Genomic DNA, 26,929 nt, shown 5'->3' on the forward strand with positions numbered 1-26,929 from the left:
CAAACAAAATAAAATTGTACCTGATCAGTCACCTCAGTACTCCCTCCTTTTTGGACTCTGCTAAAGTAATGTAGCAGGGTTCAAAACTACATATCTCAACATAATAAGGTTTGGCACTCTATCTGTGCGGCACTAGTTTGGCCTCCTATAATACACAATAGCCTGAAACAAAAAAAAACTTCCTCCTGACAAAACAGCATGTTCTTTTAGATACCTTGCAAACATTTACTTTTAAAACCTCATACATTTTCAAAAATGACATTTAGTCAGCACTATAGCACTTCCTATGCATATGTAAAAACAAAAATAACAACTATAATTCTTTATCCAATAAAACAGAAAATAATATATCTGCTAATATTAATTACTGCAAACCAATAAACCATATGTGAGAGTAGGGAATAGTAGGGATCCATACATCTTCAAGACCCCATGTCTTACAATATCTGTATTTTAATTCATTTGAATTAAGTTCAAAACATTACGACATTAAATCTTATCACATCATAACACATACATATGCAGCGTAACTTTTATCTTTTATGCAGACAAATTCTGACATAATATTTGACACACTCGGTACTTACGGACAACAGCGCATGCGCAAAGATAAGAAACATTCCTAACCACTACAACCAGCGAGCGGCCTTCTCCTGTCTCACACATATAATCCCCCTTTCCTTCAGACCAATGCTTTTCTAAAATGACTCCAATTTAACCCTATACACAAAACATAAAAAATTGTACACAATATAGATCTAAAATCAGTGCAATATTGTAATTACTTGTCTCATCAGTCCATGCTCTATATATAAGCTTACATCAGTATGCTTTTCAGACTTCACACTGCACATGTTATATCACACACATGTTACATCACACAGCCCCTCTCCGTCACAATCGATATTTGTCATCATCATCACCATCAATTCCTTATATGCAGCACTCCGGATTCATTTTCTGTCTCTGTCTATTCACAAACAGCCATTTATTAACATCCACCTACATTTTTGAACAATCAACTAATTTGATCACATTTCTCATCCTCCCCACTCAGCCATTCACTCTGTGGGCTGTAGTCCAGGGATTTGCTACATATGTTGGTGATTTATTTCTTTAAGGGCCTCGGGTGTGCGCCAATACCAATGTCCTTCACTGTAATTGTGTAGGTAGTTATACTACTACGACACATGTGGGTCATTCTTTGCTTTGAACACAGATTGTTATGTTACAATGGTATTCATTTCCAGCGGTCTCATATTAATACAGACTGACTGACTTGGATGTTATACTACATCAAAAGTCCATACCAGATTATCAAATGCGTGCAAGAAATCAGTCTGTACTGATCCCCACGTTATGCCAGTCTGACAATGCATACAACTTGTTGTTAAGGACCCTTACACATAATATTACAAGCTGGCAGTGTGTGCTAAAAGTGTATCAATGATTATTCAAATTCAAAGTTTTCCCTATTGCACTGGGTAATGGTACATACACCCTTATTACACGTCTCACAAGCACTTTCATATATATTCATTTGACTACTACAATCCTTACAAATAACTGTAAAGGATCTGCCAGGCACAGTTTCGGGGTTAACTCCCAGAACTAATCAGTCAGCACCTGAGAATACATCCCTGAGACTGACTCCTGCTTCCACCATTCAGGCTGGCAGGCTTAGGAGTGGGAGAGCCTATCGTAACCTGGCCAGACTCAGCTAGCTCCTGCCCTCGGTCTATTTAAGCCTGTACTTCCTGTCCCTCGGTGCTTGTTATTGCTTGTGTTTCCCTCCTTGTGGTTCCCTGGCCCAGCTACAGCTCCTGCTATTTTTGATCCTGCTCCATACAGACCCTGGCTTACCGACTACTCTTCTGCTTTTTGTTTTGTACCTCGCACACTCCTGGCTTGACTCGGCTCGTTCACCACTCTGGTTGCTCACGGTGTTGCCGTGGGCAACGGCCCCTTTTCCTTGCTTGTGTTCCTTTGTATGTTTGTCGTGCACTTACTGAGCGCAGGGACCGCCGCCCAGTTGTACCCCGTCGCCTAGGGCGGGTCGTTGCAAGTAGGCAGGGTCAGAGTGGCGGGTAGATTAGGGCTCACTTGTCCGTCTCCCTACCCCCTGCCATTACAATAACCTGATTATTACAGAACCCCTTTTAGTTATAGCGTTTTCGTCCCGTTTGTCACAATAATCTTTGGCTGTTCGTCACACTACGGACCTTCCCCTGTTGCGCTGCTCTCCAAGTTCTCCATTATCAGGACTTAACCACAGAAGTCCTAATGATACTACTGGATATCACCTCTGAATATCCAACTTTTCTGTCCCAGACTCTCTGCTCTAAACGCGCAGTCTGTCTATCCGCGACTCTCTGCTATACTCGTGCAGTCTGTCGATGTTCGCAACTCTCTGCTATAAACGCGCAGTCTGTCTATTCGGACAGTTGCCAAGTCAGGCGTCCCTGATGCTCGGCTCCCTCAGAACAACCAGGCAACAGAAAAACATTCCCCTTTGATCCTTAACAGTTTCTACACAACAGCCAAATAATAAATACAATTTTCAACAGACCTATAACAATACACAGTTCATTGCAGGTTCACTACAGCATTCAGCTTCCTCATCTTACACAGACAGATGTACGCCATGGATTCACACTACTTCTACACAACTTTGTCTCTTTTTTTTTTTTCCTCTTCCCACATCATCACATTTCACAGGAGGGGGTCACGCACTCACTCCTCACAGCTTCTATTCTCAATCTTAACAATTTCAATGTTCAATGCCGGCAAAAATTTTCTCATAGTCACACATCTGTACAACAACTCAAGATAACGTACGTACCTGCAATCATTCATCACGCTAAAAGCGTTCAACATACCTGCTGGATAAACACTGCGTATCAGGAGATGTGACGCCATGACCGCTAATTCCGGCCTCGGCAATGAATGAGTGAACCATGTTTGTAAGAATAAGCTTCTTACGTACCGGCCGGTTTTTGATATTCACTGATGCAAATGCCGTCAGGCCTCCAGCGACAGCGTATCAGACGAGCAATCTCCCGCGTTTTCGGCACCAAAAACTGTTAACGCAATCATGGGCCAAAATATATTAGACTGAAATTTGTAATGGGTATGTCAACCGATACCCGCCCTCCAGTGATTTATCCAGTTTCCAAATCATAGGTAATAGATATATATATCTGAGAGAAAAGATGACACAAGAGACCATGCTTGTATGCTCAAAATCCTTCTCTGATCTTTATTGATCCAAACAAGTATATAAGTACAATGACAGGAAAGGAGTAGGCTTTGGTTTCAGCCAATCATCTACAATATGATAATGACTCTGATTCAGCCAATGAGAATATTTCAATGCATTATAATAATTCTTCACCCTCCAAGCCCCAGGTGGCCTGAACCTTGTCCCATGGGAAGACACACATTTCAGAGACACAAGTTAATTTGTCTACTTCTTATCTCACTAGAGAATGGAGACTACAGATAAGATTAAATCATTTAAACAGAGGGCTGAATCCACTTCCCTCATGGTAAACAATGTCATTGTTCATTCGGCCAAGGCTATTTGATCTGCTCCTCACAAGAGTAATAAACATTCAATTCAAGAACACATAACATAGAATTGCTTCAGGACATCTGCTGACATATTACTTTTTACTTATTAATCTCAAGATGGTTCCTTCAGGCCAAAAGATGGATTCCAACGATCCAAAATGGACGCCTACCATACAAAATGGAGTCCATGCAAAATGTTATCTTTTAAACATATTCTAATCACTTTCACAGCATGTGTCTAATGTGTGTTCGCCCATGTCTTGTTTCCCATCGTGTTGTTGTGGGCATTGTTCTATATTCTGTTCTTACGCAATTTTCCCATTCTAGAACCACCGACAATTTGGAGAATACAACTGAGGAGACGGACATCGGAGAGTCTCTGCCGGAACCTCCTGCTGCCCATGTCCTGCCCCTTAGCCCCGAGCCGACACCCCTGGACCCCGCCCCTGTCCAGTCTGCATGGGCCGTGGCCTCTCTGGCTGAGGAGCGCCCCGTGCGTGCCCCCACTCGCCGGCGCCGTGCTCCACAGGCCTCCGCTGCTGGGCAAGTTGATAACCGGGTCCTTGAATATCTACGCCGAGCCGCAGATGAGGACGGGAACGACTCCTTGGGCGCAGCATCGTTCCCCGACTCCGGCTGGTCCCAATGGATCATATGGCACGTCTGCAAGCGTCGATCATAACCTTGATCGACGCCTCCACACCGCCCCACAATCCAAACCACTGCTTCACGGCCATTGAGCAGTGGCGCGGATTAGCCATGCCGGCCACCACGCCCCAGATGCCGGCAACATACCATCCAGCCCCCCAGATGCCATGGCCGCACCCCTATATGCACCCTATGGCTCCCCACTTCCCTGCCCCAACGTACCACGGACAACATCAGCACCACTATGCTGGCGAGGAACAACCTCCGCAGCTCCAGGTCCAGCATAGTGGTGCTGAAATGCCGGCGTATTCCTCCCCGGGCCACCACTACCAACACCTGTGAGTGTGTTGGTGTCGTGATATTTGGGTGGCCAATTTCTTTTTTATGAAGGGATGGCAACTCGTCCTCTCATGTAGATTACACCATGTTCGTGTTCGTTTGTTTATACAATATTTATGTGTATTTTCCTGACCACACCATGTTTCCGTTGTGTGAATTCCGAACACATTAAAAACATGGATGTTGATTGTTTCTATTGCGTGTTGTTTTTATTTTACACCCCTCAACAGAATGTTTGACCCACATTTCTTTTGGCTATACCCTCTCACACTTCTGGCCTTTGGGCCCAATGCATGCACACGTGATATGAGGTTTTAGTTAATCTCTCGGGGTTTGACATTGTTTGCTAGAGGTGCGAACGTTTGGGTGCTGTCATGGGCCCCGAAGCACACTAAGTACACTTGCAATTGGACTTGCCTAACTTTAGGCCGGCCATCATTCTATCTCCAGAAAGCATGTTGCCAAATGTCAAAAGTCCTGCTCAAACCCCGACAGATGTAAGCTCGCAACCCGCGTCAAGGGTCCTCATGTTTTGCGAGTCCCTAACCCAACACAAACCCCAAAAACTTCTAAAAACCCTGGCCACATGTGACGTGTGTAGTGAAGCCTCCAAACAACAGACAACCCTTCAAAGGTCATCACGCCCCCACGGTGCGGCTCCTGATGGGCACTCGAAATATGCCGCCAAAGTATCCCGCACTCGAAGGCCGGATGAGAGAGATCGGCCGAGAGGAATAACCGGGACAGTGTGGCTGCTGCCTGCATGTGTTAGGATATATTCTGCATCAAAGGTAGCATCATTAATGCGGCAGAAGTTATGCAGAACGACACACGCTTGTATAACACGTGTCACATTCTGCATGGACAATTGCATTGTCGTCAGAAAGACACGCCACCTGCTCGACATAATGCCAAAGGCACATTCCACACATCAACGAGCTCGGCCTAGGCGGAGATTGAACATGCACCGACGGTCATAAAAGGCCCTTCTCGCAAAAGGACGCATGACTTGCCTTTTCAGGGCAAACCCCTCATCCGCCACGATGACATACGGGATTGGGGGTCCGCTGGAGCCCGGGAGGATGGAAGGTTCCGGCACCGCCAGTCGATTATTCACGAGTCGCTTCCCCATTCTTGATGAACGGAATATGCGGGCATCTGCCGAGCTTCCATACGAGCTGATGTCAACAATAGTGAAACAATAATTCGTGTCCGCCAAGGCTAACAATACCATGGAAAAAAACTGCTTGTAGTTATAGTATTGTGAGCCACTGCATGGGGGCTTTCTCACACGAATGTGTTTGCCGTCTAGGGCACATGCAATTTTGAAATTCACTTGCTCTAAGAAATCCCTCAGAAATACTTAGCCACTGTTCTGTCGTGGGCTGAGGCATGACCGTGGTCTTTAACCTCTGCCACAACACGACACAGGTGGATGTGACAATGAACGAAATGGTGGTCACTCCCAAAAGAAATTCAAAATGTAACGAATGATAACTATTGCCTGTGGCCAGAAATCTAGAAAACGAAGAGAAAGAAAAAGAAAGCCACAACACATGTTAGGGGGGGCTGGTAAAGCAGACAGCGTCATTGACTAAGTAATAGTAGCTGCACACATACCTCAAGGTCACAAGCAGACGTTCCTCGGGCGAAATGCAGCGTCTCATGTTGGTATTCTTGTAGGTGAGACCAGAGCGAATCTGCTCAAGCAGAAGGTCAAATGTGTCCACAGACATGCGGCAGAACGCTCTAAATTTTTCAGGATGCCGTCGTAAGTCCTCATACAGGCTATAGAAATGGCCTTTCTTCGTACGTTGGGCCACAAGTGGATGAACCCAAATGCGACATCTTACAGGCGTCTGGTGCTGCAGCATGGGTCGACGCTCCCCAAAACGACGTGAGATCATCCAGGCAAGAAGCACACGTACCAGCGACTGAGAAGGCATAAGTGTGCCGTGCAAAGCCAATTCCAACTTCAATGGTGAAACACACACTGGGGTTTCTGCAGAGGCGGAAATAAGGTGCAAAACCGGCTTCTCCCAGCAAGCAGGGGTTGGGCCAGCTGGCCTATTTGTAGGCTGGCCTCGCATTAATCCCCTCTGCGTTTTTTACGCGCGTTGCAAACGCTAGTCGTGCGCGCGTTTAAAACGCAACAACGCTGCGTATATGCAGTGCAAACGCAATGCCAACGCGCGCAATACGCTGCGTTTTTTCCGTGCGCAAAACGCACACGCTCGTGTAAATGAGGCCTAAGGCAACATAAAGTCCTCTTTAATTCCCCCCCATGCCCATACAGGAGTATAGTATTTACAGTGAGAAAAGTATACCGAAAATCTAGTATATACAGTGAAGATAGCTAACACTACATTATATACAGTATCTCTGAGGACAGTATCGAGGGAGTACAGTATATATAGTAAGGACAGTATAGAGCAGGAGTATACAACTCGCGGGCCACATGTGGCCCATGCTAGTTGCGGCTCCTGCCCTGCTGGACACAAACACAGATAATTGCCTGTGCGATCAGCCCGGTCTCTGTGCGGGGCCAGCCGCTGAGGCACCACTCAGTAAACTATGAGCACTTTCCCTTACTGTAGGGAAAAGCGCTGTAACGGCTGCGGTCGTGGACCGCCAACTTCCCTTAGCTGACCTCGCCTCCTGCCGACGTCTCCCACCCCAGAGAAGCCAGCACATCTGGCTGCTCTGCCCAGCAGTGACCACTAGGGTGCACGCGTGCTAGCTCCCGGCCTTAAAGGGCCAGCGCTCACATGTAAATAATTAGTTATTCCCAGATCACCCTGGACTATAAAAAGGGCCCTGCCCTTTCACTCCTTGCCTGAGCATTGGTGGGTATTCCCATGTTAGTCTTAGCAAATGGTCCCTTAGTTGTATCCTGTGCCCTGTGTTCCCTTGCCCTGCTACCTGTATCCGGTGTTGTGTTTCTTCCTGTGCCCTATCTAGTGTTGGAGTCGAGTTGTGCCATCTGCCACGCCTGCTATCATACACCACATCTGGTGTCATCTGCCATGCCTGGTATCATCCACCACGTTTGGCGTTATCTGCCGTCAAGTTCCATCTGTGCCTAAGCCACTGCTACTGTCTGGACTATTACATGTACTCTTGTGCTAGGACTTTGCATATGCTTTGTATACTGTTGTTTGGGTCCACATACCCACAGATCATGATCGTAATACAATAATTTTATGACTATTTTAGGATAAAACCGATATTACAGTTAAAGAAAAAACCTAGGGCTGTGAATATTTCAATGCTGGCTTATCAGTGGTGCATGTGAAGCTCAAGGGTCAGCCATAGGCTATATATTGTGAAATCACTACCAGGTGGATTTGGATATAGCCAGGGTTCACAATACTCTTAAACCACCACTGTCTATAATTATACTGGACTCTATCAGAGGTTATAATATTGAGGCTTATACACTGTGACAATATGATGAATTTCTGATGACGGCCCTGCCTACACCAATCATACAAGGAGTTGTAAGGAAGTACTGTTTTATGAACAGTACCACCGCGACCCCCTGGTTGTGCAAAACCCTACAAGGAGTCTGAAGGAAGCACCATTTTATGAACTGCACTACTCCACCCCCTTGTGGCAATGAACCATATAGGTAGCAGGAGGGAAGCACCATTTTATCAACCGTGCCACCAGTGCCCTCGGTGGTGCCAAAGCCCACAGGGGTGGAAATGAAGCACCCTTTTTATAAATAGCACCACCCCCTTTTGGCACTAAACCCTACAGGGATCAGGAAAGCACCATTTTATGAACTGCGCAAATCCCTGCCCCCGGATGTGCCAAACCCTACAGGGAGTGGGAAGGAAGCACTATTTTATAAACAGCACCACCCCCACCCCCTCGTACTCTGCTCTTTCACTCCATAATTAGAATTATATTCAGTTCTAGACCTTACATATGGTTTTTTGTTTATAGAAATATATAACAAATCAGGAATGCGCTTTTCTCTCTAGATAAATTTCAGGAAAGATTTAGCTGTCTACTTCTGCCACACGACTTCTTCGGACTGCAGGAGCTGCTGTGTTCCAAAGCAATGTATTGAGCCACACATTGTGTAAGATTCAATATATTTAATTGTGACTCATCAGACCTCAAAAAGTTGCAGTTGACTATTGTGTAATAGATGTAACTTATAGAAGTCAATGGAATATCACATGTTCTCACATTTAAACTCTAATCAGTTTCCCCCGAATCCTGGAACCATTACAGACCCTCCTGTTTATTTTATCTTCCCGAGAGTAATTAATAGAGCTTCTAATAGATTCTTGTGGAAACGGAAAAGGGTAAGAATATAATTAACTCGGTTATATAGATAAAGAAATGAAGGAGGATTAGTTATCCTGGATATAAAAAGATATAACATGGCATGTTTATTTAGATATATAAGGGATTGGATAAAAAATGAAGAGACAGTTGTAGACCTGGTATTAGAGAAAGGGGCACTGGGGGTGCATTCATTAAGAGAATTACTCCATACCAAAGAAGTAAAACTAAAGAAAAGTAGGATCTATCTAGAATGATAGCTAGAGATTTTAGAAAAACATGGTGGATAGTAAGAAGTAATATGGGGTTATCCCCACACCCAATCGAAATATTTGGAGTTTGAAGATGTAGAGGGAGCGAGAGAGTTAATAGGTCTAAACATATTAAGAGATTAGAGGAGTAGGGGCCCAAAAAATATAAGACAGTTATATAGAGAGGTGGATATTTACTACTATCTACAGAATAAGTCCTTATACAATATTATATGGAGACAACAACTAAAATCATTTAATGATTCGATAATAGATGAATTTTTATGCAAAGACAACTGAGCATCTCACATGGATATAGGATTCTGGGTAAAATAGAGGAACTAAGCAAAATAGGAGGAGTTGAAGTAAATATTTAAAACTGGAAAAAATATTTGGAGACCACTCTCCCATACGAGGAGGTTAAATAAAGGATAACTAAAGGTCTGACCATAATTAATAATGTATGCAAGTCAGAAAAATTGAGAGAAGTCACATAATACGCCTCGTTTACGTCTGAAAATAGGTCGTGTGAAGCCAGCCTAAAAGGATCCCTATCACTCACGACATATATTTGCCTGTTTTTCGCGCATCACGCACCCATTGAAGTCAATGGGTGCGTGAAAACAGCGCACGGCACACGGACGCACACGGGACCCCTTGATAAAGCTACAAGCGAAACGCGCGTCGGGGCACTACCTTACTCTCTGGGTCAAGCGATTACGTTATCTGAACATGGGTAAGCACACCATCGAGGTTTCGTCGGGCTTTACATACAGCTATTGCACCTGCTTTTATCAGGTGTAAGCCTTCACTTTGAGCTTTTCACTTTGCTCCTTCTGTCCTGACCTATACCTGATATTTATCTACCTGTATGAATGTATCCCTGATTTGGGATACAATATTTACGTGACTTCCCATGCTATATATATTGTGTGTGCATATAACTTCTATCTGTACATATAAATGCTGATCCAGTTTAAGATGTATTTTAGATTCTCATTTTTTGTAATTTAATAAAGATATTCGATAGTTATGGACTCTTTTTTTTTCTAGTGTTTATATACCATTTTGGAGTCCTTATCTCTAAGAAATGTAGTAGGTGGTTGAGACTTCTGCTTCCCACCTTGATGCTTATGTGTCCTGTGAGACTTCTTTGTCTAATTATACATATTTGGTATTGCTGCATCCGTAATGACCCCGACTATAAAGCTATTACATTATTTAACCCGCACAGTGAACGCCATAAAAAAATAAAATAAAAAACAATGGAAAAATTGCTGTTTTCTGTGAATCCTGACGTGATAAAAAGTGATCAAAAAGTCGCATCTACTCCAAATGGTACCAATAAAAACTACAAGTCGTCCCGCAAAAAAAAAGCCCTCATTCAACTGCATCGGCGGAACAATAAAAAAGTTATGGCTCTTCAAATATGGGGACAAAAAAAGTAGTAAACATACAAAATCTATACAAATTTGGTATCGTTGCAATCGTAACAACCCGCTGAATAAAGTTATTGTGTTAGTTATACCACACGGTAAACGGCGTATATTTAGGTTGCAAAAAAGAGTTGTGAAATTTCAGGTTTTTTTCTATTCCCCCCCAAAAAAAGTTAATAAAAGTTAATCAATAAATTATATGTACCCCAAAATGGTGCTATTAAAAAATACTTGACCCGCAAAAAACAGAACCTTATACAGCTATGTCGACGCAAAAAATAAAAAAGTTATAGCTCTTGGAATGCGACGATGGAAAAACGTAAAAAACGTCAAAAGCCGTAAGGTTACACAAATCGAGGAAATAGCAGGTGTTTCTAAGATCTGCAAATGACCACATTTTCAAGCACCTAGTTCCAATCTATGGCATGTGGGTGAGGAATAAAAGCCAGATTGAAAAGAAAGTTTTTTAGGCACATGAAACCTCAAAAATTGTATCAAGTAGTGTGAGATGATTGTGCGATGCCACCTGTTCGTCGACGTGGCAGTTATCGCCACTTGTCTCATACAGAGAGTGACAGAATAATTGAACTGAGAAACCTTGGTTTATCACTCCGGCAGATCTCTATGTGCCTAGGCCGAGATGTCAGAACTGTTCAACGTTGCGTGTCTCGGAGGTTGGGAGACCAGCAACGAACGGGAATGACAGCAAGAGGTGCGTGGAGGCGAATCTCTGCAGGGACAGATAATCTAATTGGAAGAATGGCGCGTAGTGATCCATTCTATACTGCAAGTGACATTGGACGTCACTTCCCAAGCCTAGGGCGGCAACCAGTGTCGACATAAAGCAACAGAAGGCGTTTGCATGACATTGGACTACGAGCTGGTCAGCTACAGGTGTTCCATTGACCACATGCCACTGCTATCAAAGGCTATCATGGTGCACAGCAAGACGGCAATGGAGGCTGGAATGGAGATCTATGCTCTTCAACGATGAGTCCTGCTTTTGTCTCGTACACAATGATAGCCGGATATTGGTCTGGAAACCACATGGGCAACGCCGTGAAGAGGCCTTCACAAGGGAACGTCACACCGGCCCTACTCCCGGGATTATGGTGTGACAATTCTGCAATATATGCACAACAATACGCTAGGGTATTTTATTTCTGATCGTGGTCTTCAAATGGATTCGGAGAAAGTGAAGTCCGTCTTGGAGTGGTCACGTCCTCAAGGTCTCCGAGCTATCCAGAGATTTCTTGGATTCAATTTTTACTGACAATTCATCCCAAATTTCTCATCCCTTACTGCCTCTTACCAAGAAGGGAGTGAATGCTAAGGACTGGTCCCCTGAGGCAGAGTCGGTATTCTCCAATCTCAAGAGCGCCTTTACTGCTGCCTCTGTTCCTCATCATCCTGATGTGACTCAACAGTTTTCCTTGGAGGTTGATGCCTCTTCCATCGGTGCAGGAGCACTCTTGTTTCAGAGGAATCCCAAAGGAAAAGCGGTATAGTGTGGATTCTTCTCCAGACTTTTCTCTCCTGCGGAGCGCAACTACTACATTGAGGACCGAGAATTACTTGCCGACAAGTTGGTGTTGGAAGAGTGGAGACACCTGCTGGAGGGTCCTATTATCATCTTTACGGATCACAAAAATCTAACTTATTTGCAGTCCAGCCAGATGGTCGCTGTTCTTCGCCAGATTTCAGTTTCTTCTCCACATAAGGCTGATGCCTTGTCTCCACTTAAACATTAAGGCTGATGCCCTGTCCCGCTCATTCAAGACAGCTGACGCTGAAGAAAGTTCTCAACACATAATTGACCCTTCCAGGAATATTGCAGTAAACCCCCTACAGATCAAGGATATCACTCCTGGAAAAGCTTTGTTCGTCCTACAGATCGGAAAAGAATCCTCCGCTGGGGACATAGTTTCAAACTGGTTGGGCACTGAGATGTCCGAAAAGACTCGGGACTTTATTACTCGTCACTTCTGGTGGCCCACACTGCCTAGGGATGTTGTGGACTAGTTTCCTCCTGTGCAAACTGTGCTTCAAACAAATCTACCCATTCCAAACCTGCTGGTCTGCTTCAACCTCTGGCAGTGCCTGATGCCCCCTGGCAACACATCACTATGGGCTTTATTACAGACCTTCCTTCTTAGGGGATGTACTACTGCGTGGGTAGTGGTGGACCGTTTCTCCACACCGTTTCTGGCACATTTGGTTCCTTTGACTGGTCTTCCCTCTGCTCCCCGTCTGGCCAACCTGTAAACTCAGCACATATTTTGTCTACACGGACTGCCCCTCCATATTGTCTCGGACTAGGGAGTACAGTTCTCGGGCAGAGTTGTCATATAATAACCATACTAGTGTGTCTACTGCTTCTTCTTCATTCTACATTGTGTACAGTCAGCATCCACGAGTTCCTCTCCCTGTGCCAGCCTTGACTCAAGTACCGGCAGCTAATTCTTCATTTGGGACTTTCCTTCACATCTGGCAGCAAACCAAATCCGTGATCCCTCAGGCGGTTGATCGCATGAAGAGGTATGCAGATAATTCAAGAAGGATTCCTCCCCAGTTTTCCCCCCGGAGTCAAGGTCTGGCTATCTTCTTAAAACATTAGTCTCAAGATGCCTTCTCCCAAGTTCGCTCCCAAGTTCCCCAGCCCTTTCGAGGTCTTGCAACGAATAAACCCTGTGTCCTAGAAGCTTCGGTTGCCTCCTACTCTCAGGATTTCCAACTCGTTCCATGTGTCCCTCTTAAAGCCTGTGCAACCGCTACAGCAAATCTCCCGGTTCTACAGTTGCTCCCAGTGGTTCTTCTGATGTCTTCGAGGTGAAGGAAGTCCTGGACTAAAAGAGGGTAGAAGGAAAGACTTTCTATCTGGTAGACTGGAAAGGGTTTGTTTCTGAGGAGAGGTCCTGGGAGCCAGAAGAGAACATCAATGCCCCAACTCTCATCAAGAATTTCCTCCTTTGTTCTGGACCTAAGAGGGAAAGTAAGGGGGGGGGTACTGTTGTGCCCACGGTCATGGACCGCCGGCATGTCCTACTTATGCAGCTTCCCTCAGAGTTCTGTAAGGTGCGCAAGCTCGTTTCTTGCCTTAAAGGGCCAGCGCACACCAGTGCTTGGTTCCCCGACCAATCCCTATACTCCCTGGACTTTAAAAAGGGCTCTGCCCTTCCTCTCCTATTGTGTCTGCCCATGTTCGTTACTGCAAATGGTCCCTTTGTTGTATCCTGTGTTCCCGTACCCTGTATCCCATATCCAGTAATTGTCTTTGTTCCAGTGCCATCTGTGCCAAGTGTCTTCAGTGCCAAGTGTCTGCTACGCCGAGTAGTGGGAATTATGTGTGTGCACAAATTTATGGATATAGATTTTAAATTCAACAAGTTACCAATGTCTTTCATGCTTAGAGTCAAGGTGGTTGCATTATATAAGCCATAAAAGCTACAATCAACTAGAGACTGAAGCTGACGAGTATTATAGTCACAAAGCTGTGTATTTTATTCAGCTGGAAATGTACAATGTTAAATGCTTATTCCCATCTCAGCAATCATCGTTTAAAAGATAGATCATGTAAATCCATGTATATGTCCAAATACCTTTATTTTTCCATACTGTAGTGTTTAACTACAGTGGGAACAAAAATATAAAATAAAAAGCCGAAATGGGAATAACCCTTTAAATCTAACGTACATTAATCACATCTAGCTATCCATCTATTCTATACATAACCATCAATCTACTGTATCTATCTATTTTTTTTCTTATTGTGTTGATCCTCCAGTTTAGTATGGAACAGGAAAACATTGGTAATGAGTAAACATTTTAATAACATGATAGTAACAAATGTGATCATGACGACCAAAACAAACAAATAGAAGAGGCCTGAATAATAACTGTTAAAATTGGCATACTGCTGCAATGGCTGCGGTCGTGGACCGCAGCCTCCCCTTACCTGCTGACGGCCGCGATCTCCCTCCTGTGGCCTACGTCTCCTTCCCCAGAGATATCAGCACATCCGGTCACTCTGTCCTGCAATGTCCGTGAGGGCCAGCGCGCGTATATGTAATTAATGAATTATTTACCAGACAACCCTGGACTATAAAAAGGGCCCTGCCCTTTCACTCCTTGTGTAAAGGATTTGCCAGACACAGGTTCTGTGTCGACGCCCGTGGGCAATCAGTCTGCACCTGCTCCTATGTCTGTGAGACTGACTCCATCTTCCACCACTCAGCATGGCAGGCTTAGGAGTGGGAGAGCCTATCACAGCCTGGCCAGACGGAGCTAGTTCCCGCCCACTGTCTATTTATACCTGCCTTTCCTGTTCCTCCTTTGCCTGTGATTCTTCTATGCTTGTTTCCTGGCTTGCTGCTGCTGCTTATACTACTAATCCTCTGCTTGTTATTGACCTTGGCTTTCTGACCACTCTCCTGCTCAGCGTTTTGTACCTCGCTCTCTCCTGGTTTGACTCGGCTCGTTCACCACTCTTGTTGCTCATGGTGTCTCCGTTGGCAGCTGCCCCGTTTCCCTAGCTTCTGTGTACCCCTGTCTGTTTTGTCTGTCTTGCACTTACTGAGCGTAGGGACTGTCGCCCAGTTGTACCCCGTCGCTTAGGACAGGTCGTTGCAAGTAGGCAGGGACTGAGTAGCGGGTAGATTAGGGCTCACCTGTCTGTCTCCCTACCCTGTCATTACACCTTGTAGTCTTCCCATGTTTGTATTGCAAATGGTCCCTTAGTGTTATGCTGCTCTTGGTGTTCCCATGCCCTGCTACCTGTATCCTGTGCTGTGTTTTATTCCTGAGCCTGTCTAGTGTTGGAGTCGTGTGGTGCCGCCTGCTGTTATACGCCATTTCTGGTGTCATCTACCACCGCTGGTATCATCCGCCACAACTGGCGCAACCTGCCACGCCTACTGTTATACGCCACCCCTGTTATCATTCGCCACGTCTGGCACAACCTGCCACATCCAGCCCCATCCATGCCAAAACCTCTGCCATTGTGTGGACTATCTCAGGTACCCTTGTGCTACGAACTCTTGGTATAGATTTTGCATAGAATGTGACTTGGCCGGCTGCCCCTCCGCTACGACGGAGCGGCCTAGTGGGTCAACATACCCTTAGATCGTGACAGTACGCTCAGGCCATGGAACCCGCTGGCCAATCTTAGACCGCAGTTCAGGTGATAAAAACAGATATGCGTGACCTACCTGCACGCCAAGATCAACTACTCGTGGCTGTAAACTCCATCATTGCCCGACTGGATCAACCTCCTGCTTCTCTTCCGGATGCTGCTGCCGTTCCACTGCCCGTCACTCCTCCTGTCTGTTCCGGATCCAGTTTCTTTGCCTCTTCTTCCCCGCTATGACGGTGATCCTAGAGCCTGTAGAGGTTTTCTCAACCAAAGTTTCATTCATTTTAGGCTACGAGCTCCACTCTTCCCCTCTGATGAGACCAAGATAGCGTTCATCATTTCCCTTCTCGCTGGCAAGGCCGTGGCATGGGCAAATCCCATTTTGGAGCGTGAGGGACCTGTATTCTCGGACCAAGCTTTATTCCTACAGACTTTTCGTACGGTGTTCGAGGAGCCGGGTCGAACATCCTCTGCAGCGGCCACTCTGCTAACCCTCAAGCAAGGAGGGTCCACAGTAGGAGAATATGCTATCTTTTTCCATACCATGGCAGCAGAATTGGCATGGAACAATGAGGCAGTGGCGACCTTTTAGCAGGGACTGTCCTCGCACATCAAAGATGAGCTAGCAGCCCGCAATCTTTCTTCTACCCTGAATGCTCTTATCCTGTTGGCTACCTGGGTCGACATGAGGATCCAGAAACGTACTCAGGAGGTTTGGTGGGAGAGACGTTTCCAAAGACTGGCACCCTCATTCCAGAGACCACTATTGCCTCCTCCTGTTGTCCTACCTGATGATCCTATGCAGGTAGACAGAATCAAAAAGTCTGGCTTTTCTCAAGGAACATTCGTTTGAAGGTGCCCTCATAAAAATTTGCTCCCGAGTTTCTCGGACCCTTTGAGATCCTACAACAGATAAACCCTGTCTTCTATAAGCTTTGGCTGCCTTCTACCCTCAGAATCCCTAACTCCTTTCATGTGTCCCTCCTGAAACCTGTGGTCCTGAACCGCTACCTTAAAACTCCTATTTCTCCAGTTGCTTCCAGCGGTTCATTTGATGTGTTTGAGGTGAAGGAGATCCTGGACTGTAAGAGGGTAGGAGGAAGGACTTTCAGTTTGGTGGACTGGAGAAGGTTTGGTCCTGAGGAGAGGTCCTGGGAACCAGAGGAGAACATTAATGCCCCAATCCTCATTAAGAACTCCTCTCTCGCTCTGGGCCCAAGAAGAGGGAGTGTAAGGCCGCGGACCACAGCGTTCCCATACCTGCTAACGGCTGCGACCGCACACCTCCCTCCTGTGGCCGACGTCTCCAACTCCAGAGTCATCAGCACATCTGGCCGCTCTGTCCTGCACTGTCCGCGAGGGGGCGCGTTCTGGTTCCCGGTCTTACACGCAGATGTAATTAATTATTTCCCAGACCACCCTGGACTATAAAAGTGGCCCTGCCCTTTCACTCCTTGCCTGAGCATTGTTGAAGTCTTCCCATGTCTGTATTGCAAATGGTTCCTTAGCCTTATGCTGCTCCTAGTGTTCTTGTGCCCTGCTACCTGTATCCCGTGCTGTGTTTTGTTCCTGAGCCTGTCTAGTGTTGGAGTTGTGTGGTGCCGCCTGCTGTTATACGCCATGTCTGGTGTCATCTACCACCCCTGGGATCATCCGCCACATCTGGAGCAACCTGCCACACCTACTGTTATAGGCCACGTCTGGTGTCATCTGCCACTCCTGGTATCATTCGCCACGACTGGCGCAACCTACCACATCTAGCCCCATCCTTGTCAAGACCTCTGCCATTGTCAGGACTACCCCAGGTACCCTTGTGCTACAAACGCTTTGTATAGACTTTTGAATAGACTGTGACTTGGCCAGCTGCCTCTCCGCTACGGCGGAGCGGCCTAGAGGGTCCACATACCCTTAGATCGTGACAACTACTACTACTACTTCCCTTCAATTTGCACCAGCATTTTCTATACTGCTTTATATCCCTACTTTATTTATTCCCCTCCTGTCATTTTTTATTTTCTTATCTTTTTCCTCCTTCCCTCCACTTTCCTGTCTTCACTTCCCCTTCCCTCTACTTTCTTCCCATTTTCTCTGCTCTCCTCCCCTCCTCTCCTTCTGTCTCTTTTAATCTCCCTTCCCTTTCCACTTCTCCTCTGTCCTTTACTCTTCTCCATTTTCCCCTTTCCTCACCCCTCATTTACTATCCCACTCTTTATTTCTCCTTTACTCCTCCCCTCTTCCCTCCATTACTATCCTCCCCACCCTTCAAATCTCCTTTACTCTCATTCATTCTCCTCCTCTTTCCACTCCTTTCTTCTCCTTCCCTCTCCTCTCCTTTACTATCCTCCCCTCTCTGCTTCTCCATGTATTAAACAAGCTGCTGATAATAAAGCCTCAAAGCCCATTCATGGGTTTGTATCCAGCATCAGAGACATTACTTCTATTGCTTTTCATGTCCACAAAGGCCTTTCTGACTTTTACCTCAAACCCATAATTTATCTTTGAAACATGGTGGAACATGTGGTTTATTGTTTTCTTGTCATTATTTACAGGTACCAAGTACTAAGTACATAAAAATCACAAAGGACTTGTATGTGGTAGCCATCAACAGACTCAACAATGTAAAGTTATCATGAAACTCTTCTTATGAAACATATATTAAACCCAAACTTTAAGACAACCTTAGTGGGTTCATCAAGAGGGGGTTTCTACATTATACAACAAAAAGCGCTATATTCTCACTATTTGTACTTTGTATAAGCGCTTTTTACATATTTATTCTTTATTTACAATTGATGAACATCTACTCTTATCAGCCATGCATCTGGAGCCCTTCATAATCTTCGGGCCAGCGCTCTCGATAAAAAAAACAAAAAAAAACATTTGACTGTACTTCCCAGACTGTGAAATCCTATTTCAAAAGCAGAGTTTGTAAAAAGAAGAAGCTGCTCGAGACAGAGGATGTTTGGAAACCTCCTCAGGTAATAAATTATGGATCGAAAGAATGGCGATGGACATGGGAAAACCTCGCAGCTGACATTTTGCCTCTGGCCTGACACTTCATCTCTGGTTAACATCCCTCTTCCTATAACACCTCTCTGTATCTCTACACTTACTCGCTGTTATTCTGTGGCCATTATGTCTTCTAATTACTTACTACTCAGCTATATTCTTTCTGAAATTTAAATAGTTTTAAAGACAGAAAATACTATGAAAACTGAACTATAGTTCTAGAAACATGGGTTATCCAAGGAAGTTTATAGACCACAAGGCTTCCCTTTCTCCTCATGCTCAACAAACATATGAAATGTCCTCTAATTCTTTGTCCATAAAGATGCTTACTGAATGTTCTTAAATTTTCACTTTCTGGTAGCCATGAGTGAGTATAGACCTGTTATTTTATGCCAGGAAGTTCATTATCACATCATGGAAATTTAAGGAGCTTCCTACTTTGGCAACATGATTCGGCTTTAATTCATACCTACCTGTGGAAATTTAAAGGATTCCCAGTCAAAATTGAAAAGAGATTATTCTGTTACCATAGTTTTAAATAGTAGACATTTATATTAAGGCCAGAAACAAGAGCTTAAAATAAAAATAAAAAAATTCACTATGCAAAGTTTAGCAGAAGATAATTCAACTAGCTAGTTATAATAATCCCATTGGGGAATTCTCAGTTAATGGAGGTCTGTTCCTGCACGCACATAATCTCCGAGCTATTAATCAGCAGTGGGGCAGTTACTAAATACAACTGCTTCACAGTTAATTCATCAGTGCAGGTCAGATCCAATAATAGAGATTCTACATATGCAATAAATATGTAGATTTCTGTAGAATGACAAAGCCGGAAAAAGACCACATCAAGTGAACTCCCGTATTCACATGTAGGAGAATGAGTAAGTTGTGAAATGCCTAGGGAAGAAGTTAAAGTTAGAAACTGAGAGGTAGATGAGGAGATTGGAATATCAATGGGGATATTAACCGGTTAAGAACTAGGCTGTTTTACAGCTAAATGAGCAGAGAAAAGGTCACAATTTTGCTATGCGCTTCTTTAGATGACTATAACTCTGCAGGTGAATAAACCTCATCTTTGAATTTTACACTCTTTTCAAAGGACAGATAGGGCTTTGTTTTAATGGCATTTGTCAGTATACATCAGCTATATTTTTTTCTCTAAAGTGGGCAAAATTGGAAAAAAATGCAAGAATTTAGCAAATGCGTAAGTTTATGCTAGCATTTTTCACACAGTATAGACCACGGACAAAATTCATCTTCTTTCACATTCTGCCACTTCTCCCGTTAATGGGGATACCAAATATGTGTGCCTTATTCTTCACATAGATATGTAGGAGGGCTTACGATAGACGAAGCTTATTTCACAATTCACCTTTTTTCAAAGCTCATTTTACAAAACTCAGCAGAGTTTCTATAACACTTTCAAAATAATTGCTTTTGAAGCAGAGATCCCAAAAGTATTCATCTAGGGGAATATTGGGAATTCATTTTTGGGGGTTTCCTAAAAAAAGAAATTGCAGATTTATGCAAATGGGGCTTTCCAGCAGTTGAACTTTAGAAAATGTGCAAACATGTCATCCACTGCCCCACCCCCCACCCATTCCCTTCCTCACCCTTGGAGCAAAATCAGGGGAAAAATGAAAATGTAATGTAGAGCAAATATATTTTCAACAAATTAACTAAAATCTAATAATACAGAACAGTATGGTATTTTTAAAAACATGGGTCAATGCAAAGGCCTGGTTGTGAGGGACAGAAATATCGGGAATCTTTGCGGCGCCCTTCTTTTCTGCAGACGCGGCACTTTTCTGGGGGTTGCTTCTAGTTGGTGTTTGACATCCTCTGACTGGGGGCATTCTCTGGTGTCCTGAACATCAAATATGAGGCCTTCGATAATTTTATCCTGGAAATCCAGGTCTGAGTCTCTGCCTCTGTTTTTTTTTTATAGAGCACAAATGAATTGTGGGCTGCCACCTGTAGAAGATAAATGGACACTTTTTTTATACCAGATTTTTTTTTGCGTTTCACTAAATAGGGCTGTAAAACCTGGTCGCTTAAATCCACCCCCCATGTACTTATTATATTCAGACACACTTATTGGTTTGTGCTTGTCCGATGTTGCCCTCGTTTCCCTCACTGCGGTATTGTGCTTAGCACATTTACGTCTTTGCGATCCCTGTACTTGACCGCCAGCAATTCCTCAGATGCATAAGCACAGCAGTCCCCCTTTACCATGCGCTTTCCCACTAATTCCTGTGAAAAACCAATTAGGTTTTTGCGCATGGTACTAGGGATGTCACGATACCAGAATTTGGACTTCAATACCGATACTTTGTGTAGTATTGCGATGCTCGATAACAAAACAATACTTTTGGCAATAATAAATAAAAAAGTTCTTCCATTTTCTGATGTGGGGCAAGTGTGATACATTTTGTACCTCCGTGTGCCTCACATTAATATTAATTAATCCCATCGTGTTTCTCAGTCATAATGGACAACATTGGGTTAATATGTGAGGTACATGATGGGGTTAATTACTATTAAAGTGAGGCACATGGAGGTTCAAAATTCATAATACCTCGCACCTCACATTAATAAGTGAAAGAAGGCAGTTTTTTTTTTTGTTTTTTTTTATAACAGTGTAAACATGAATGACTCTATAAATGTGTTATTACGGTCGCAACAATACCAATTTTTTTTCTTTTTATATTTCTCTTTTTCTTTTCTTCTTTGCCTTTTTTTTTGTTTTGGAGCATCTATCCACAAGTAGAAATAAAGTCTCTATTATACGTGTAACAATTTTGTCCTGTATTTGAAATTATGTATAGAAGCCTTTATTTTGTAATATCTTCAAATATGGAGATCGGTAACAGTCAGGAATATGATTAGTTCCCTGACTCTATAAATATTCTATAATTATTTAGAAGTAATAATATTATTTTTAAATAAATATGAACATACATTTAATTCTACCTTACTTATGAGTATTACTAAATGTGACCTTGTGGGTGATATAGACATATGTACACCAGGGCCGCCATCAGGTATTTCAGGGCCCCATACAGCTAAATTTTCTGGGCCCCCCTACCGTGGCACTGCCTGTTAACGGTACTCCGTCCATCACTATATCATGCTACCCAGGACCGCCATCAGGAGGGTATTAGGGGTACTGATGTGAGGGGCCCGTCCAAACCTAATTGAAAGGGGGGCCCGGCTACTGCCACAACTTGCCTTTGGTAGAAAAAAAACAGGCCCCTGCAATGTAAAGCACAGTTTTTTTTTCAATGAAGATAACATTTAATTAATCAGAAATACACTCTATATATTGTTAATGTGCTAAATGACTATTCTAGCTGCAAATGTCTGGTTTTTAATGCAATATCTACACAGGTGTATAGAGGCCCATTTCCAGTAACCATCACTTCAGTGTTCTAATGGTACATTGTGTTTGCTAACTGTGTTAGAAGGCTAATGGATCATTAGAAAACACTTGAAAACCTGTAATGGCAGGGGGTAGGGAGACGGACAAGTGAGCCCTAATCTACCTGCCACTCTGACCCTGCCTACTTGCAACGACCCGCCCTAGGCGACGGGGTACAACTGGGCGGCGGTCCCTGCGCTCAGTAAGTGCACGACAAACACGACAAACATACAAAGGAACACAAGCAAGGAAAAGGGGCCGTTGCCCACGGCAACACCGTGAGCAACCAGAGTGGTGAACGAGCCGAGTCAAGCCAGGAGTGTGCGAGGTACAAAACGAAAAGCAGAAGAGTAGTCGGTAAGCCAGGGTCTGTATGGAGCAGGATCAAAAATAGCAGGAGCTGTAGCTGGGCCAGGAAACCACAAGGAGGGAAACACAAGCAATAACAAGCACCGAGGGACAGGAAGTGCAGGCTTAAATAGACCGAGGGCGGGAGCTAGCTGAGTCTGGCCAGGTTACGATAGGCTCTCCCACTCCTAAGCCTGCCAGCCTGAATGGTGGAAGCAGGAGTCAGTCTCAGGGATGTATTCTCAGGTGCTGACTGATTAGTTCTGGGAGTTAACCCCGAAGCTGTGCTGGCAGATCCTTTACAAAACCCTTGTGCAATTATGTTAGTACCGCTGTAAACAGTTTTGCTGTTTAGAGGAGCTATAAAACTGACCTTCCTTTGAGCTAGTTGAGAATCTGGAGCATTACATTTGTGGGTTCGATTAAACTCTCAAAATGGCTAGAAAAAGAGAGCTTTCATGTGAAACTCGACAGTCTATTCTTGTTCTTAGAAATGAAGGCTATTCCATGCGAGAAATTGGCAAGAAACTGAAGATTTCCTACAACGGTGTGTACTACTCCCTTCAGAGGACAGCACAAACAGGCTCTAACCAGAGTAGAAAGAGAAGTGGGAGGCCCCGCTGCACAACTGAGCAACAAGACAAGTACATTAGAGTCTCTAGTTTGAGAAATAGACGCCTCACAGGTCCTCAACTGGCACTCTTCATTAAATAGTACCCGCAAAACGCCAGTGTCAACGTCTACAGTGAAGAGGCGACTCCGGGATGCAGGCCTTCAGGGAAGAGTGGCAAAGAAAAAGCCATATCTGAGACTGGCTAATAAAAGGAAAAGATTAATATGGGCAAAAGCACACAGACATTGGACAGAGGAAGATTGGAAAAAAGTGTTATGGACAGACAAATAGTTTATTAGCCTTTGTAAAGATAGTACACAGGCAGTTGTTAGGACCTACTTAAGTATGCCCTAACAGGAAATATGTTCAGACAACCCTGGGGTCCTTCAATGAGAGGTTTCTCTGATCTCCGCCGTTAGACGGGACTGCGGCTGTGTAATACAGCCATTGCCCCGCTCCTAACAAGTGCGTGCGCGGTCAGCATGAGGTGATGCGGCCGGCGTTGCACTAATGAGCGTCGTGGCAGGCACTAAAGTCAGAACATGGGGGTGTTTTGCAGTGCGCCCGCCATGTTGTCTTCAGTGCTCATTAGTGCAGCGCCGGCTGCATCACATCATGCTGACTGCGCGCACATGTCAGGACTCAGGAGCGGGGAAATGGCTGCATTACACAGCCGCAGCCCTGCTCTCATACATTCATGTGTTACTATATTAAGCTGTGCAGAGTATTGAAATACATGAAATAACGGTATCGAACCGTTTGAGGGTGCACGGTATCAAAACAGTATCAAAGTTTCGATTCATCATGCATCCCTACATGGTACCACATGCCCCGATCCTCGCAGCATGCAAACGCCTAAACAGGGGCACACTGGAAAAAAATTATCGCAGTACATGTGATACCCCTTGTGAAGCAGAGGCTGCATTATCCCCCACACGATTTTGCTGCTGGTGGAAAGATCAGAGGGGCATCCAAGAACATTTATTGAGCGGTTCTGCCCATTCTGAAGGCAGTAGTATATCCTGACCCACTTTTGCACAATTTATAAAGCGTAACGCCATATCTTGCACTATTGGAAGGTAGTTATTGGCGAAACCTAAGCCTTCCATGGAAGTGGAGGAGGGATTCGTCCACGCTTACATTCTGCTCAGGGGTGTCAAGTTGCAGAAATAAATTATTGAGGGAATTTATTAGCAGTCTTATTTTGAACAACCGATCACGGTTTGCATCGGTACTTGGGGGGGGGGGGCATGTGCATTGTCATTGAAGTGGAGGAACCTCATTATTGTTCATAACGAGACCTGGGCATTACTGCGGATTACACTGGGGTGGCTTGGGTGGGGCTTGTTGACCAGTAAGACCTAATAGAGGGCTTTTTTACAATACCCATATTTAGGGTGAGACCCAATTTTTTTTTTTAAATCTGGCAAATTGGTGAGCATCCAATCTCTGATATCGGTGCATGAAGGTTTCTGCCTTATATAATGAGTGACATACAAATTGGTTTCCTGGACGATCATATTTAGTGTTACATTCATGGCCACGGGCCGTCGGGTTTACTCATCTCCCGATGCCCGCAGCCATGGGCCATGGATCCGTGACCGCTGGTCCCCAACTCCTTCCTGGGAGACGCCAGCGCTCACTTCCGCTCCGGTCTGCTGTGTCCTGTAGGGTGCGCGCGCATGCTCGTGCCCGCTCTTAAAGGGCCAGCATGCGCATCTGTAAGAAGGCCCCAGCCCTTCTGATCCTTGCCTGAGCGTTGTTAGTTATTCCCAAGTCCGTCTTGCAAATGTTCCCTTAATGTTTCCCGTTCCAGTTGTTACCCGTGCCCTGTTACCTGTTCCTGTATCCTGTGCTGTGTTCTTGTTCCTGTGCCTACTAGTTGGAGTCGTGTCTACTGCACCTGCTGTTGCTTTGCCACTTCCTGTGTCATCTGCCACGCCCTGAGGGATTCGCCACGTCTGGCGCAACCTGCAGCACCTGTGTCATCTGCTACGTCCTGAGGGATTCGCCACGTCTGGCGCAACCTGCGGTACCTGCTGTCATCCGCCATGTTTGGCGTTAACTGCTGCACCCACCTCCATCCGTGCCAGTGCTGTGGCCACTGTCTGGACAATCCAGTTACCCTTGTGCGGGACATTGTATTTCTGGGGTTCCTGTTGTTTGGCCAGCTGCCTCCCTGCTACGGTGGTGCAGCCTAGTGGGTCCACATACCGTGACAGTACGCTCAGGCCATGGACCCCGCTGGTCAACCTGAGACTTTGAGGACACAAGCCATGCTGACGGAGATGGAGGATCTTCAGTCACAGCAAGACCAACTCCTCCTGTCGGTAAACGCCATTGCCCATCGGTTGATTGCTCCAACCACAGTTGTAACCATACCCATTCATGCTGTTCCTCTTGCTACACTTCCTGTCTATACCAGTGCTGACCCTCTGTGCTTCTTGACGCTACCTCAACGCTATGACGGAGATCCGAGGTCCTGCAGGGGATTTTTGACTCAGTGCCTGATCCACTTCAGTCTTCATGCCAGGTCCTTCTCTTCGGATGACGTCAGGATCGTCTTCATCATCTCTTGCCTTACTGGCAAAGCCCTGGCATGGGCTAATCCTCTGTGGGAACATCAGGGACCAGATACCTGTGTCTTGCAGTACTTCTTACGGATCTTCCGCTCGATTTTTGAGGAACCTGGGAGAGTTTCTTCGACTGCTGCATCTCTGCTGATCCTACAGCAGGAAGTCCTCTCCGTGGGTGAGTATGCCATTCAGTTCCGTATCCTGGCTGCTGAGTTAACCTGGAACAACGAGGCTTTGGTGGCCACATCCTGGCAGGGTCTGTCTTCAGGGATAAAGGACGAGCTGGCTGCTCGCAATCTGCCATCTACCCTGGACAATCTTATCCTACTCGCCACCCGGGTTGACATGAGGATCCGGGAGCATTCCCAAGAGGTTCTCCGGGAGAGAGAACTTCCTAGGCTGTATTCTACTTTCCAGCAATTCTCCTCAGTCGTCCCACCAGAGGATCCTATGCAGAGTGACCATGTCAAATTGTCTGTACAGGAGAAACAACGCAGACACTGGACGTGGCAGAAGACACTAGACGTGGCAGATGACACTACTCCAACGCAGGTAGGCACAGGAACTAGAACAATACGGAATACAGGAACGGGTAACAGGGCACGGGTAACAGCTGGAACGGGAAACACTAAGGGACCATTTGCGAGACAGACTGGGATAGACTAACAACGCTCAGGCAAGGATCAGAGGGCCTGGGGCCTTCTCATAGACCAGGAAATCAGGGCAGTTGATGATGATGACGAATAATTTGTCCGCGCGCTGGCCCTTTAAGGCCGTGCGCGAGCGCGCGCACCCTACGGGACACAGCAGGACGGAGCGGAAGTGAGCGCTGGCGTCTCCTAGGAAGGAGACAGGGGCCAGCGCTCACGGATCCATGGCCGCGGGCGTCGGGAGGTGAGTAAACCCGACGGCCCGCGGCCATGGACGTTACAGTATACCCCCTCTTACGCCCCCTCTTCTTGGGACCAGAGCGGGAGAGGAACTTTTTAATAAGAGCAGGAGCACTGAGGTTCTCTTCTGGCTCCCAGGACCTCTCCTCAGGACCAAACCCTTTCCAGTCCACAAAATAGAAAGTTCTTCCTCCTACCCTCTTGCAGTCCAGGATCTCCTTTACCTCGAATACATCAAATGAACCGCTGGAAGCAACTGTGGAACTAGAAGTCTTGCTGTAGCGGTTCAGGACCACTGAATTCAGGAGGGACACATGGAAGGAGTTAGGGATTCTGAGGGTAGGAGGCAGCCGCAGTTTATAGGAGACAGGGTTTTATTTGTAGCAGAATCT

The sequence above is a fragment of the Rhinoderma darwinii genome, chromosome 8 (assembly GCF_050947455.1).
Source record: "Rhinoderma darwinii isolate aRhiDar2 chromosome 8, aRhiDar2.hap1, whole genome shotgun sequence".
NCBI lineage: Eukaryota > Metazoa > Chordata > Amphibia > Anura > Rhinodermatidae > Rhinoderma > Rhinoderma darwinii.